The 14984-nt window shown below is 43.2% G+C and overlaps 1 pseudogene; it reads right to left on the bottom strand.

Annotated features, from left to right (window-relative positions):
- Window positions 1-14673: 14673 nt before the first annotated feature.
- LOC111551644 lies at window positions 14674-14752 on the bottom strand (annotated as a pseudogene).
- Between the last annotated feature and the right edge of the window lie 232 nt (window positions 14753-14984).

Raw genomic sequence — 14984 nt, 5'->3', positions numbered from 1 at the left:
GCTTCTGCAACTAAACAATGAGTCATGTAATCACAAAGACCTGAGGTACGGATATTTACCTGTGTGTATGGGGAGGAAGGAATCCCAGGATCTGAATTCCCCTTCTTATTTTGGGAAAATCCCTCCTCTGTGGTCATAAGCATGTGATCTGGCCTCACCCTCAGAAGCTTCCACCCAGGACTTAGAAACTGGAGGGAGGAAGGCCAAGAGGCAAGTTCCTCCAGAGCTTATTCATGCTCCGGCCATCAGGGTGGCTGTACCAGCAGGGTGGTGCCGGCTCTGAGTCCTCACCAGCAGGCTGTTCTCGGGCGGGCCCTGGGGCTGTGCTCTCGGTGGACCGGCTCCCTTTGTGTTCCTACCTCTTGCCCAAGCCCAGTTCCCCAGCTTCCCACCAACTCTGAGAAGTGACCACTATCCTTGTGTCATGGCCCTTTTATGAATACGTTTAGTTAGGGTCAGTTTCTGGGCCTTGGAACCAAGGACTTTGACCGACATACCTGGTCTCACCTCTCTCTCAACCTCAGCATCTAGCAGGGTACTTGTTATCTAATAGGTAATTAGTGTGTGAATAAATAAATACATGAAAAGGGGAAGGAAGTAAAGAAAAGGAGGAAAGGAAGAAGGGGGAAAAAAGGGGGAAAAAACCATCAATGTTATTCTTTTTTCCCCTTTGACTATTCCCCAGGTAAGGTTGGAAGGAGAGAGAGAAGGACTGGGAAACGATAGACCACTGAATGTGATGAGCCTTGGGTCGTTTTTAGCATTAGGACCTTCCTCCTTCTTCATGGGTTGCATCTTAGAGTCCTGGAAGAATATGAGAAAATGTGTCATTCCCCGACTTTGAGAAATCACCAGTACTTAGCACCCTCCGGGCAGTAAGCTGACAACCGTGCTTTGCTTTCTAGAATGACGTGACTCCAACACGATGCCTGGTCTGACTTGGCAGAGCAAGGAAAAAAAAGGAATAGGGTCTGAGTGGTTATGGAAGGAAAGATGAAACAGGGAGCTGGGAATTTGGGAAAGCACACAAAGCAAGCCTATAAAATTTCCATGCTTTATAAAAACCAGCTGATAATAGAAATTGGTATAAGTTTTCTGCAAATGACTCTGGCATTCCCTTTAACCCAATAATTCCACTTCAAAGCATCTATCTGAAGGAAGTAATCAGAAATATGGACCATTATTTATGTATAAAAATAGTCACGTCAAAAAAATTGGAAGCAACTTAAATGTCTCACAGTACAAAAATGACTGAGTAAAACATGTCTCGTCAATACAATGGAATATTAGCAGGTAAAAATAGTGTTTGCAAAAGAACTATGAGGAAATGTGGTGATATAATGTACGCAGAAAAGACAAGAGACATGCAAAACCACGTATATAGGAAAATGTCTATATTTGAACACAGCCTAGAAAAAGACAAAGTTTTCACAGGGGCTGTCTCTTCCTGGAGGAGGAAAAAAAAATCATAGAATGGTTTTCTCTTCAGTAACTTTTCTATAGTTTTCTACAATGAGTCAATATTACAAAAAGAAAATATAAGATTAAAATGCAAGAGTAAAAATTACAACCAAATATAGAGTTGCTCTTTACTCAATAAAGAATGTAACCTTTTTATTAACCTCAGTTTCTTCTTGCAACAATACAATAAATGTTAGAACAAATCTCATATGAGTAATTTAAATACACTGTCACTAAGCAGTTATCCAGCCAAGTTCAACTAATCCTCAGTCCTGCTCCAGCTGGTTCTGAGTTGTATATCAAAGAGACTGTTGGTGTTAACTGCCTTGATAAGAAGGTGAAGACGATTTATAATAATAATGGTTCATTATGTGCCAAGCACTGCACTAAGCTATTTCGTTTAATATTCATGAGAACCCACAGATACTGAATTACAGGGAGGCTGAATAACCTGCCCAAAATCACACAGCTAACAATGGTAGTACTGGCGTTGAACCCAGGACGTCTGCCTCAGAGACACCTGCACACTCCCATTGCTGTACATGGTGCTCCATCTCATACCATCAGCTGGGTCTTCAAAGGAATGATGGCTGTTACTGTTCCCCAACAAATACCACTCTTAAGTTTCTACTCTCACCATCTTTCTGTTTCGTGACTCACAAAATTAATGGCTCTAAGACCTCATGCCTTCATGTCTCCCAGCCACAGCGCTTTTTATTTTTTCATCTTAAGTATCTGTCTCACTGTCTGTGATCCTTGATCATTATTTTTAGCTTTTTTAAAGGAACCTTTTAAAGTGCCAAATGCCCTTCCCTTAAAATGTTTTTTAATTTTAAAAAGTCTACCAAGAAAAAGCAGGATGGAATTATTACTAGGAGCTGGGTAAATGGTCAAGTAAACTATATTATTTTAATGAAGGGAAATTATTTTTATCAAGCCAAAAGCAGGAATGCCTAGTGGTGGAATTTTGTTTGTTGGCAACAGTCTGACAAAGAAAATATTTTGGATTAGATTGTGTTCTGGGGCAAAGCAAAACAAATCAAACCCAAAAAAATAGTCCTCTTGTCACTTTTCCAGGGTTGGAAAATGGGAACCCAGTGAAATTTCTATCTAACGACTTGGCCTACGAGGAATTTGGCCAGTCTGCTTTCAAAAGATTGCTGTCCTGAGTCTTGTCATGGTGAAGGTGATGACCATCAAGAAGTGGCTCTGAGACCTTCTAGTCAAAGATCTTTCCACTGTAGGTGAAGAGAAACACCCTTTTCACCAACATTTATTGAACAGCTACAAGAGAAGACACAGTGCTAAGCCTTGAGGTACAGAAATGAGTAACTCCAAGAGCTTCAGATTAAGATTAGGGACAAAAATGGAAATGATTAACTATATTACAACACAAATGCAGTAAGTGGCAAAATTCAAGTAAAGGACAATTTACTCAAGGCTAGGCAGAAAGAAGCACAAATTACAGGTGTGATCTCTTCCACTGGGGTGGAGGGTGGTGGTGTCTGTGTTCTGAAAGGCACAGAATTTGAAATTACTTCCACCTGTCTAAAGGGGCAGGACCCGAAATTCTCTCCCCACTCATCACCCTGCTCCAGCCAGCATAGGTCAAATCAGAGCCCAGAAGTTCAAACACAAAGAGAAATCCTTTGCTTGCCTCTACTTCAGTGGAGCTGGGTTTACCTTAGGGGCCAGAGGATTAGAGGACATTTTTAGTCTCCTAGAGCCTAGATACCTGGAAGTCTGGGCTGACAAGTAATTTGAGTCTCCTGGAACCTAGATCCTCACTGAGTGCCTCGCTGCTTTTGCTCCACCTAACTCCAGCAGCATCAACAAGAGAATGACGTGCTAGGCCTTAGTTGTCCTATTCTTTCTCATGAAATGAGGGCTTTTGAAAACAAGAAGAATACAAATGGCCTTATGGATATAAAAAGTCGTGGAAACCTCCCTAGTAACCAGTAAAACATCGATCTGGTGCTTCCATTTTTTACTCATCAGATAGGCAAAATTTTTAGACTGGGAAAATCTGGTGTTGTTGAGGATCTGAGAAAATGGACACTCATTCCCTGCCGGTTGGAGGATAAACTGACATTATCGCTTGGTAGGGCAATTGGAAGCCTCTATTAAAAATTTGAATGCTGGCCGGGTGCGGGGGCTCACGCCTGTAATCCCAGCACTTTGGGAGGCCGAGGCGGGTGGATCACGAGGTCAGGAGATCGAGACCATCCTGGCTAACACAGTGAAACCCCGTCTCTACTAAAAATACAAAAAATTAGCCGGGGGCGGTGGCGGGTGCCTGTAGTCCCGGCCACTCGGGAGGCTGAGGCAGGAGAATGGTGAGAACGCAGGAGGCGGAGCTTGCAGTGAGCTGAGATCCAGCCACTGCACTCCAGCCTGGGCAACAGAGCGAGACTCCGTCTCAAAAAAAAAAAAAAAAAAAAATTGAATGCTAATTATTTAACCCACAGCTTCGCCTTACAGACACATTTATACATCGCATAAGGATATATGGACTAAGATGCTCGCATAGATGTTCACAATAGCAGAAAATTATGAATAACCTAAATGCCCATCAACAAATTCTTAAATCAACTATAATGTATCTATACTAGTGAATATCATGGGCAACAGTTTTTTAAACTGAGGCAGATCTCTTTGTCATGTCATGGACATCTGATCATTGAAGAATGCAAGTATGATAAAAATACAGAGTATAGTCTTATTTATGTTTTTCTTTATATGTGTTTGTGCGAATGCAAATATACAAGAGTGATTGCCTATCCTTTGTTATCTAAAATTCTACAATGTGTATTTATGTTTTACTTATTGAATTTTTTTAAAGTAAGAGAAATTTATAACATTTTAAACTACGACAATAGAAAGTTGAAAGAATTTTCAATTCGAGGGAGGCACGCTAGCTATCATGAGCTATAATCAGGGAATTTGGCAGAGTCCAGATGCTGCTCGTCAGCCCGACAGGCCGAGACTTGATTGCATCATTCTCCAAGAGTGGTTTGGTCTCTCGGCAGTAAATGCAAACTAAACTCAAAAGAGACTGATGGACAAACCGGGATATCTATTTGTCATTTACAGCAGGGTTTCTCAACCTCAGCGCTACTGACATTTTGGGCTCGAGAATTCATTGTTGGGGTGGGGAAGGGGCACCTTGTGCATTGTAAGATGTTTAGCAGCATCCCTGGCCTCTACCCACCAGAGGCCAGTGTCACATCCCTCCTCCAGTTTGACAACCAAAAGGTCTCCAGACATTGCCAGATGGCAAGGATGTTGCCAACATGGCCCCCAATTAAGAACCACTGATTTACAGTAAGCAATACAACTGCCAAGAAGACCAAATGCTATCACTGCTGGAAAACTACGTGGATGATCAAATCACAACACAAGGTTGCCAAGAGAACAGGAAGTCAGAACAAAGGCAGTCTTTATTAAAAATATGATTTAAGTATTTGATGGTCTTGGGCCATGATAGCCTAAAGCACCTCCCTCATTCCAGAGAAATCCCTGCCTTTGGAGGAAACCTTGGTTAGGCACAACCAGCTTTCTCCTCTCTGGCCCACACTAATTCTTCCCCTTCTGTTTGTCACTTTTTTCCAAAGACACCAATGTTGTTGATTGTCTCAATGCTTCTCAAACATACCAATGGCCTTAAATGGCAGAGGAGCATCCATGTGACATCCAGTGGGGCAGAGCCCCAAATGCCCCTCCACAAGCACATCATTTCCTTAAAGTTGTGTTTCACCTTAAAAATCCACCTGATTTTGCTTTCTGTTCTGTATTATACCTATATATTTATCTTAACAAAAAACAAGTTTCCCAAGTTTTAAGTCATACACTTTGGGAAGGCACACAAGTTTATCCTGTGGCTTCATGCACTCCCAGGTACATTCCAGATGTAAAGAATAGACAAGTTCCCACACTTCTTTCATCTCATCTGAGGAGATTATTTCCACGAGATTGAAAAAGGTTGAAAGAAATTTGGGGGGACCAGGTGCGGTGACTCACACCTGTAATCCCAGCACTTTGGGAGGCCAAGGCAGGTGGATCACTTGAGGCCAGGAGTTAAGAGACCAGTCTGGCCATCATGGCAAAACCCCATCTCTACTAAAAACACAAAAATTAGCCAGGCATGGTGGCCTGCACCTGTAATCTCAGCTACTCAGGAGGCTCAGGCAGGAGAATCGCTTGAACCCGGGAGGCAGAGGTGGCAGTGAGCCAAGATCGTGCCACTGGCAACAGAGCCAAACTCTGTCTCAAAAAAAGAAAGTTACTTGGGGAACCATCTATCTCTGTGATGCCTCCTGCATGTATCTGATCTCATCGAGTGTATTATACACACTCCCAGGACAAAGAAGAGCCCTTTTACAGTCTCTTGTACTGAATGCCTTGCTGCTTTTGCTCCAGCTAACTCCAGCAGCATCAACAAGGGAATGACGTGCTAGACCTTAGCTGTCTCCTCGGCAGAATTCCAGTGAAGACGACTGAGCTGCTTGTTTTGGTTTCAGGCAATATAGCCTCCTGAGATTATTTTTTAAAGAAATGTCTCTTAGCAGGAAAGACATAAGGACAGAAAAAAGCGTGGGAGCCTCTATTTCTGAATCAGACTTCCTTGGGATTTTATCTTCTCTTATTTAAGGGATTTCATGTTTCAATGTGGGAGAAAATTTTAAATATAGAACTATATTTCAGTAATGACTCACTTAAAGCATATATCAAGACTGACTTTTGCAGGGGACAAAGGACTTATGGATGTATAAGATAAAGAAAAAAACATGGGGTTTGGGGGAGATCAAGACATTTTGATTGACCTGCATTTGTCTTTTGAAGTTACAGCATAGGATCCTGCCATGCTGGGATTAGCTTAGGATTTTCTGAGACACAAGCACTGTGAGGGTGAAGTCGGGGCTTCATACACCTCTTTTCAGTGTCTTTTGGAAGCCTATATTTTTTCCTCATTCCCTTCTCCCCTCTTTCAATCCATTCATTAGTTAAATGCCAAAGTTACAAAATCTGAGAAAGGACAGAACTACACACATCCCTTTCCCTCCGATTCTTCCCCAAACTGGGATGGAATTTTGTGTTTTGCTCTTGCTTTCCTTATCCAATTCTATATGTAATTCTGTTGTATTTTCATCCATAGAGAGTTTCTTAGCAGAATAAGCCTTTTTATGTTTACACTTCTCTTTAAAAATGACCAAGAAAATGGGCTCTGGAATTTTACTTCTTCCCTCCAGAGTCTTTTTCAAGGAATCGAATCTCAATCCTGGTATTCATCCTCAGTGCCATGATATAGAAGACCCAAAGTGATGATAAATTTGCAGCCCTCTTGAAAGTCAGGCTTGTGGAGAGAGAAATAGGGTGTTGGTTTCTGTAGTTTCCAGGCCCATGAGAAAAAAGCACTCAGGCTCACCAGGGACTATTTACACAGAGGGGAGGCAGGGAGAAGTAAGAGGCACAGTTCCCAGAAATCATGTTCCATGTCAAGAAAAGCAAGGCCCAGCACCAGTTAGGTGGCATTGCCAGAGCAGAAAAATAATCCAGACTACTTCAGCCTAGTAAGAGAAATCAGGCAAGCAAAGTTTGCACCACTACAAGGCCAGCATAGTATCAGCGTTCAAGGTGTTTATTTTGGAGACGTGCAACTTGGGTTTGAACCCCAGCTCTGCCATTATATTAACTGCAAGTTACTTAGCCTCTCCCTGCTTCAGTTTTCTCATATCTGACATAGTGATAACAGTGTTACTTTATTCCACACGTGTTTATGAACACCTAGCATATGCCAGACGCTCTTCTGGGTGCTAGAGGAAGGGTAGGGCAGTGGTGAGAAAAACAGAAAATGTCCCTGCTCTTGAGGAGTTTACATTCTGGAGAAAGTGACAAAAAATAAGTAGGATCATTTCCTTAACAGATGTTATTTAGAGATAGAAAGTGATGGGGGATGGGGGGGGCGGCGGTGAAACGTTAGAAGAAATAATTGAGCTGATGCATGAACGATGGGAACAAGCCAGCCACATGAAGATGAGGAGAAGCACGTTCCAGGCAGAACCTGCTTCAGATGGTATTTCATAAGGGTTTCCTGAGATAAAGTGTGGAAAATATGAGTATAGGACCAGACACCACAAATGTAAATTACTCAACAGATGTAGGCAACCATGATGACTCAGAGATGGTGGAAGAGGTCCCTAAGTCAGGTCATGGGTAAGTTGGGAGAAGGAATGTCAAGGGTATCAGGGAGGGAATTAAGGCTGGAGAGTTCATTGTATGCCCTTGATCATAGGAGCCAATGGAACAAAGGAGCCATGGGAGGACTTGTGGAGGTGACTGTGGAAGCTGGAGAGCTCAGGTCCCACTAGAAGGGGCAGCCAGCTTGCCCAGTTCCCTCAATTAGCTGGGTCCTTATGACTTGAATTTTCCACCCTGGCCTGCCCATGACCTCCCCGTCAGCTCATTTACCCATATACCCCCTCCTAACACCCATGCCGCTGCCTCTGCCAGGACTCTGAGGCAACACATGGGCAAACAAGTCAAAGAGATCTGTCTAATCTCCACGTGTTATGAATAAAGGAACTGGGTCCCAGGCAGGTTATGAGATTCTTGCAAGGAACCCAACTACTCAGGCAGCCTCTACTGAAGACTACACCTCATCTAGTTGAGAAGGTTGTCTTCTTCCACCTTGGCTCCTTCTATACTTCTCCTGTAGCTTAAGAGGTGGCATGAACAGAACAGTATGACAGAGAGGGGACACCTGCCCAGCAATCCACCCTGGACATCCATGGGGCCACAGATGTCACAATGGGAACGTTCCTCCTAGGCCCAGAGAAAGCCTGCTCCAGTGTGCCTAGGCTTTCAGAAGTGTCAGAAGTATTTTTTGGCAGGGAGTGGGGATGGACAGAAGGCCATGGAATTATCACCGTCGGGGCACTGGTGAGGCAGGCCATCTACACACAAGGCAGGACATTGGAGTGCAGCCCTAGAGAGCAACTCTGGTCAAATCAACAATTCAATAATCCAAAGAGTGTCGATGGTACAGCCTCAAACACAGAACTATAGCAGAACCCAAGAGAATTATGACACCCTCTTCTACCTGCAAATTGCTTTCATATTCCTTGTCCCAGCTGCTTTACAGAGGAGACAACCAAGCCTGAAGAGGCTAACAGAGACTTTGTGACTCCTTCATGCCCTGTTCTCATAGATGTCAAAGCCCATGATATTCAGGGATGCCTTCCACTCGTGGGAAACAGGTCCCCATCCACAAACCAATGAGAGAATAGCACAACAGGCACAACACAACCACCAAGTCCCGACAGTCAGTGCTCCAGACTTTTGAACAACTTGTAATTTCTGGACAACACACCACACCCTTTTCATTTGTAGGCTTTTGTAAATACCATTCCCTCTGCCTGAAATCCTATTCCCCACAGTTCTCCCTACCATGACCTTCATCCACTTGGCTAAATCCTATTCCTTTTGTCCCAACTTAAGTATCACCTCCTCCAGGAAGTCTTCTCTGGCACCCATGGGGTGGTACCTCATTCACCTGCCTCCTTGGCACCAATGCCTCCCTTACAGCATCCACCAACCATATTGTCCTGCAATGGCAGGATTGTATTCTGTCTCCCCCACTAGACTCTGTTCCATGATGGCAGAGGCTAGGTCTTATTCACTGTTACATCCTCTGACCTCAATAGGCACTTGATAAGTTGTTATTTACAAAATCATGAACAGGACCAGATCCCTGCCCTCTCGGAGCTTCAGAGCTCACACCGTGGAAGAGAGTTCACTGCCCAGGATGGTTACTCTACAGCTAACTCTGCCCTTGAGAGCTTCAGGCCTCATATCGTTCTCTGTCTCTGTCTCTCTCTCTCTTTCTACCCTCCCCCACTGTTGACAGTTTCATGTTTGTCGGGTGAGGTCTGAATAACGCCAGCCTGTTCCGGAGCCAGCAAGCTCCTCTCTGCAGAATGGCACCAGTCCATTTGATTTTCTCCCCTCCGCTGGCATGAGAAGCTTAGAGGCAGCCAGGAAATCGGTCTTGGGAATATTTGGCCTTTCCAGGCCCTTGGGATTAGAGCCTAAAAATCAGATCCAGGGAGCCAAGCTACCAACCTATCCTCCTGTTGACTAGCGGGGGCTCCTTGCTTTCACTCAGCTCCCTGGGCCCACCTGTCTCTTCTTATTCTCCCCGTTCTTTATCACCACTCATAGGACAATTTCCATTTTTGACGGTGGTTCTGTATAGGCTACAGTGAAAATCTTTTGGGGAATTTACCCATTTACTATGACTCCTTAGTTGTACCCCTTACTCACAAGGGCTCTTGGCATCTATATTTCTGCCTTGTATCCTGTTCTCTCCACAGTACTGATTGGACCAAAGTTGGATACCTGAGCCAATCTGAGCCCATCATATTCTCTTACCTAGGAACTGGTGCAACAAGGGTCTGGTTTGGCCTGAATTGGTCTCTTAAATGAAAGTGATGTAAACTAAAGAGCTGTGTGGTGGCTTCTCTCACCTATGAAGTAGAATGGGAAGCATAGAAGGCTGGTCTACAGAAAGCGAAAAAAGAACCAGAAACATGTGTATAAGATGTCAGGGTCAGTTGTTTCATTCCTGGTTGCAGCTTCGTTCTAAGGCCCAGCCTCATCCCTTCCCACAGGTACCTCCTCGGTGTTCAGCAATTATCGACCGAGCACCTAATGTGTGCCAAGCATGGATTTTTAAAGCACTTAGTCTAAGTGGTGAGAAAAAATAGATACAATCCACGTCCACATGGAGCATACAACCTAATTAACCAAATACTCACAAAACTAAATACATAATCACAAATGGGTTGAACTGCTCTGAAAGAAAAGTACAGGGTGACTTAAAAATACATCTAATAGGAAGACCTGGTCTAGTCTGGAGAATTAACGAAGGCTTTCCTGAGAGAGTAACATCTGGATGGATTTAGGAAACAGAGGAGCATCCACGGGCTGATAAGATGATTCCTAAACCAAACCAATGCAGCAGAGGCAGGATTTCAGGGTCAGAGGTGACCACAAAATGCAAAGTGAATCATCCACTGGGAGAATACTAGACCTTCCACAAACTGAGGAACAGGAATCCAAGTTAATCTTATCTAGACCTTAAGAGGCAAGATGATACCTTGGCCTCATCTGATTGAATTGGTTGGGATGTAGCTTGAGCACCAGGAGTTTTTGAACTCCTCAGGTGACTTAACTGTGCAGCCATGGTGGAGAATCACTGACTACCGAACTGCAATGAAAGCCTAGCTGGTGGCAGAAACCCTGACTTTACAGCAATACTGATCCTTGTAGTCACACAACTTCCCCAGCACCATCGAGCAACAAATTCCTGTGATTGAATCTTACACAGTCTGTATCATAACTGATAAGGCCCCTGCCACATAGCATGCTGGGACCTTGGGCAAAAAAAACAAGAGAGAAAGTGACCCTGAAACAGCCTGAGGTATGATCTAGGCTCATCAACTAGGAAAGAGCTCAGATTCCAAGGAAAACAAACAGTGGTAAGGCCAAGGAAGAGAAAGAGAAAGACTGCTGGGCTGGCATAGAGCTTAAAGAACTGAGAACAATTCTCCTAGCCTAGCCACCTACTCTCAATGCTTGCCACAGAATGCCAAGAATTTGGGGGGCAGAAAGCCGTGCAATTGTACTTTTGGGGTCTTGCTGGACAGTGAAAGATACAGTGTTAGTGGCCACAGCAACAGTGTGCTGATAAATGTATAACAACCTACTCTCTAGGGAGGGGAAAGCCCTGGTTTGCAGCTTTTGCCAATTACAGGAATGTAAATACTCCCATCATGGCAGATTTCAAGTTACTAACATGACATCACTGAAAGCAGAGCTGGGAAAAGATGCACATGATTGGCTCTCGTGAGCTCACATGAATCATCTCTAGCACACCCCTGGCCCCAGCAGATAACCTGAATGAGTTTTGCAGACTGGGGTCATCCAGGAATTCTGAGTATCTGGCATTCACATTTAATTTTTGACATATATAATAAACAGCACTTTCTGTTAATTAACATTCTAAATGTGAGAGGGAAAAGATTATTTGTACTCTTTTCTCCCTATCTTCCAAGGAGAGTGAATCCCAGAGAAGATATGTCTGGATTTCTGGAGAAGCTACCAAAAGGGGTGGGAGAATATTTGGGGAGGGAGGAGTGATGACGTTGCTAATACTGACAGAGGAACTTTGGGGAAAGAACAGAGATGCCTTAAAAGGGATTTTTTTGGGTAAGTTTTGCTGTGTGGTACACAATGTTAAATCTGGTACTCCAGATTTCCTTAAGAAATCTTCAGTAAAGTGTGCATTTCTCACAAAAACATTTGGCATTCAATTTGATTTAAGGAGGAATACAGTAAAGTGCTGAATTTGGTCCTGTGGTGGGTATACAGCAAGAGAAGAGGCTGCCTAAAGGGATAGAGTCGTATTCAGATTAGATGAATAAGAGCAATAATAACCTGACAATAACAACCATCCTTGCTGAGCACTGACCACACGCCCAGCATGGCTCCATGCATTTCATGAATATTCATCCATTTAATCAGGCAGCAAATCAGTTCAAATCAGAACGCAGACAAACTGATCCAAGAACCCAAGCTTGATTAGCTACTACATCATATGACCAATTACAGGGATGTAAATTTTCACATAGTGTATGGAATATGGAACACAATGTGTATTTTTAGGTAAATAGCATCTATTTCAACATAGAACATTTTGGATTTTTGTATTTAGGATGTTTGACCTAGAATTCAGACATTCCCAGGAGACTGGAACCTTATAGTACTTCTAGCAAGCATTGCCTTTGAAATGAATGAAAACCTTAGACGGACTATAAGGGGGGTTTCAGGCATCAGTTGAGGAGGTGGGTATTTTCTTTCTGAGGCATCTGAAGTGGCTACAGAAATCCATTATGCCCCCACTACATACAACTTAAATAAACAGATATGATTAAGCACCAATTGGGGTCTGCAATGATGAGGAAGAGAGTTTCTCTTGCATCTCACTCATCTAGGAGGAGAGTGTGGGGAGTGGAGCAAAAAAGCAAGCATGGCAGCTCATACCTGTAATCCCAGCACTTTGGGAGGCAAAGGCAGGCAGATCACCTGAGGTCAGGAGTTCAAGACCAGCCTGGCCAACATGGTGAAACCCCATCTCTACTAAAAATACAAAAATTAGCAGGGTATGGTGGCGCACGCCTATAATTCCAGCTACTCAGGAGGTTGAGGCAGCAGAATCACTTGAACCTGGGAGACAGAAGTTGCAGTGAGAGACTGTGCCACTGCACTCCAGCCTGGGCAACAAAGACAGACTCCATCTCAAAAAATAATAATAGTAATAAAATAAAGGCAAGTTTACCCTTAACTCTGTGCCAGGAGGCAGACATGAGGGTGCATGAGAAAGCAAATGAGTAAGTGCTACTCAGGACCTCAGGACGTGGCACAGAAATCATGAGAATTTTCCCAGGCTGATAAATTGTGGGCTCAGCTCTGAAGGATTCCAACAGGTACAGTTGGAGAGTGAAAGCAGTCCAGGGAGAGGAAAAGCCCAAGCAGAGAACAGGGCAGGGGCAGGACTGGGCATGGGGAGGGAGCATGAGGAAGAGGCCAGAGGCTATTTATCTAGGAGCTCACAATCTCCTCTGGATTGTCTTATAATAATGAAAGTAGATAAAATTATAATGACATTATTATGAGAAGCTGACAAATCAACAGGACTATTTTGTTTTGAAAAAATAAAGAGTACCTTAAATAAAAGTTACTGTACTTCCACTAATGCTAATTAATAACAATTAATTAATAATGAACCAGTTCACTGAGGCTTAAAATTGAAAAGGCAGACCAGAGTCACTCTGGGCAGATCTGAGATGCAGTCAGTTTATAAGTACCTCCTCTCCTCTCTCCCACTCCCCTAGCTCTATGTTTCTATCCTCTCCCTTGGCTCAGTTCTTGAGGTCCATTATACCCTCAGCTACCCTGGATCTCCTTCCATGATGTCCTTTTTTTTTTAATTATACTTTAAGCTCTGGGATACATGTGCAGAACATGCAGGTTTGTTACATAAGTATACATGTGTCATGGTGGTTTGCTGCACCCATCAACCCGTCATCTAGGTTTTAAGCCCCAAATGCATTAGGTATTTGTCCTAATGCTCTCCCTCCCCTTTCCCCTCATGCCCCGGACAGGCCCTGGTGTGTGATGTTTCCCCTCCCTGTGTCCATGTGTTCTCACTGTTCAACTCCCACTTATGAGTGAGAACATGCAGTGTTTGGTTTTCTGTTCCTGTGTTAGTTTGCTGAGAATGATGGCTTCCAGCTTCATTCATGTCCCTGCAAAGGACATGAACTCATTCTTTTTTATGGCTGCATAGCATTCCATGGTGTATATGTGCCACATTTTCAAGTCTTTGCTATTGTAAATGGTGCTGCAATAAGCATATATGTGCATGTGTCTTTATAGTAGAACGATTTATAATCCTTTGGGCATATACCCAGTAATGGGATTGCTGGGTCAAAGCGTATTTCTGGTTCTAGGTCCTTGAGGAATCACCACACTATCTTCCACAATGGTTGAACTAATTTACACTCCCACCAACAGTGTAAAAGTGTTCCTATTTCTCCACAGCCTCGCCAGCATCTGTTGCTTCCTGACGTTTTAATAATCGCCATTCTAACTGGCATTGAGATGGTGTCTCATTGTGGTTTTGATTTGCATTTCTCTAATGACCAACAGTGATGATGAGCTTGTTTTCATATGTTGGTTGGCTGCATAAATGTCTTCTTTTGAGAAGTGTTTGTTCATATCCCTCGCCCACTTTTTGATGGGTTTTTTTTCTTGTAAATTTGTTTAAGTTCCTTGTAGATTCTGAATATTAGACCTGTGTCAGATGAGTAGCTTACAAAAGTTTTCTCTGATTCTGTAGGTTGCCTGTTCACTCTGATGATAGTTTCTTTTGTTGTGCAGAAGCTCTTCAGTTTGATTAGATCCCATTTGTCAATTTTCGCTTTTGTTGCAATTGTTTTTGCTGTTTTAGTCATGAAGTCTTTGCCTATGCCTATGTACTGAATGGTATTGCCTAGGTTTTCTTCTAGAGATTTTATGGTTTGGGTTTTACATTTAAGTCTTTAATCCATCTTGAGTTAATTTTTATATAAGGTGTAAGGAAGGGGTCCAGTTTCTGTCGGTGCTCTACATGTTCAGAAAAACTTTTCTAGTAACGAACTATAGAAATGATCCCTGAAAGTATAGTCTTCATGATCAGTACTTTCTTGATGCTGTCTTTTCTTTTTTCTTTTTTTATTTTTTTCTGTTTTTTTAGATAGATTCTCACTTTGTCCCCCAGGCTGGAGTGCACTAGCATGATCTCGGCTCACTGCAACCTCTGCCTCTGGGGTTCAAGCTATTCTTGTGCCTCGGTCTCCTGAGTAGCTGGGATTCTGGGATTACAGGCAAATGCCACCATGCCTGGCTAGTTTTTTGTATTT

This window comes from Piliocolobus tephrosceles, chromosome 7 (genome assembly GCF_002776525.5).
Source record: "Piliocolobus tephrosceles isolate RC106 chromosome 7, ASM277652v3, whole genome shotgun sequence".
Classification (NCBI taxonomy): Eukaryota; Metazoa; Chordata; class Mammalia; order Primates; family Cercopithecidae; genus Piliocolobus; species Piliocolobus tephrosceles.
The sequence above is the reverse complement of the archived record's forward strand: the minus strand, read 5'-3'. Positions and strand labels throughout refer to the sequence as shown.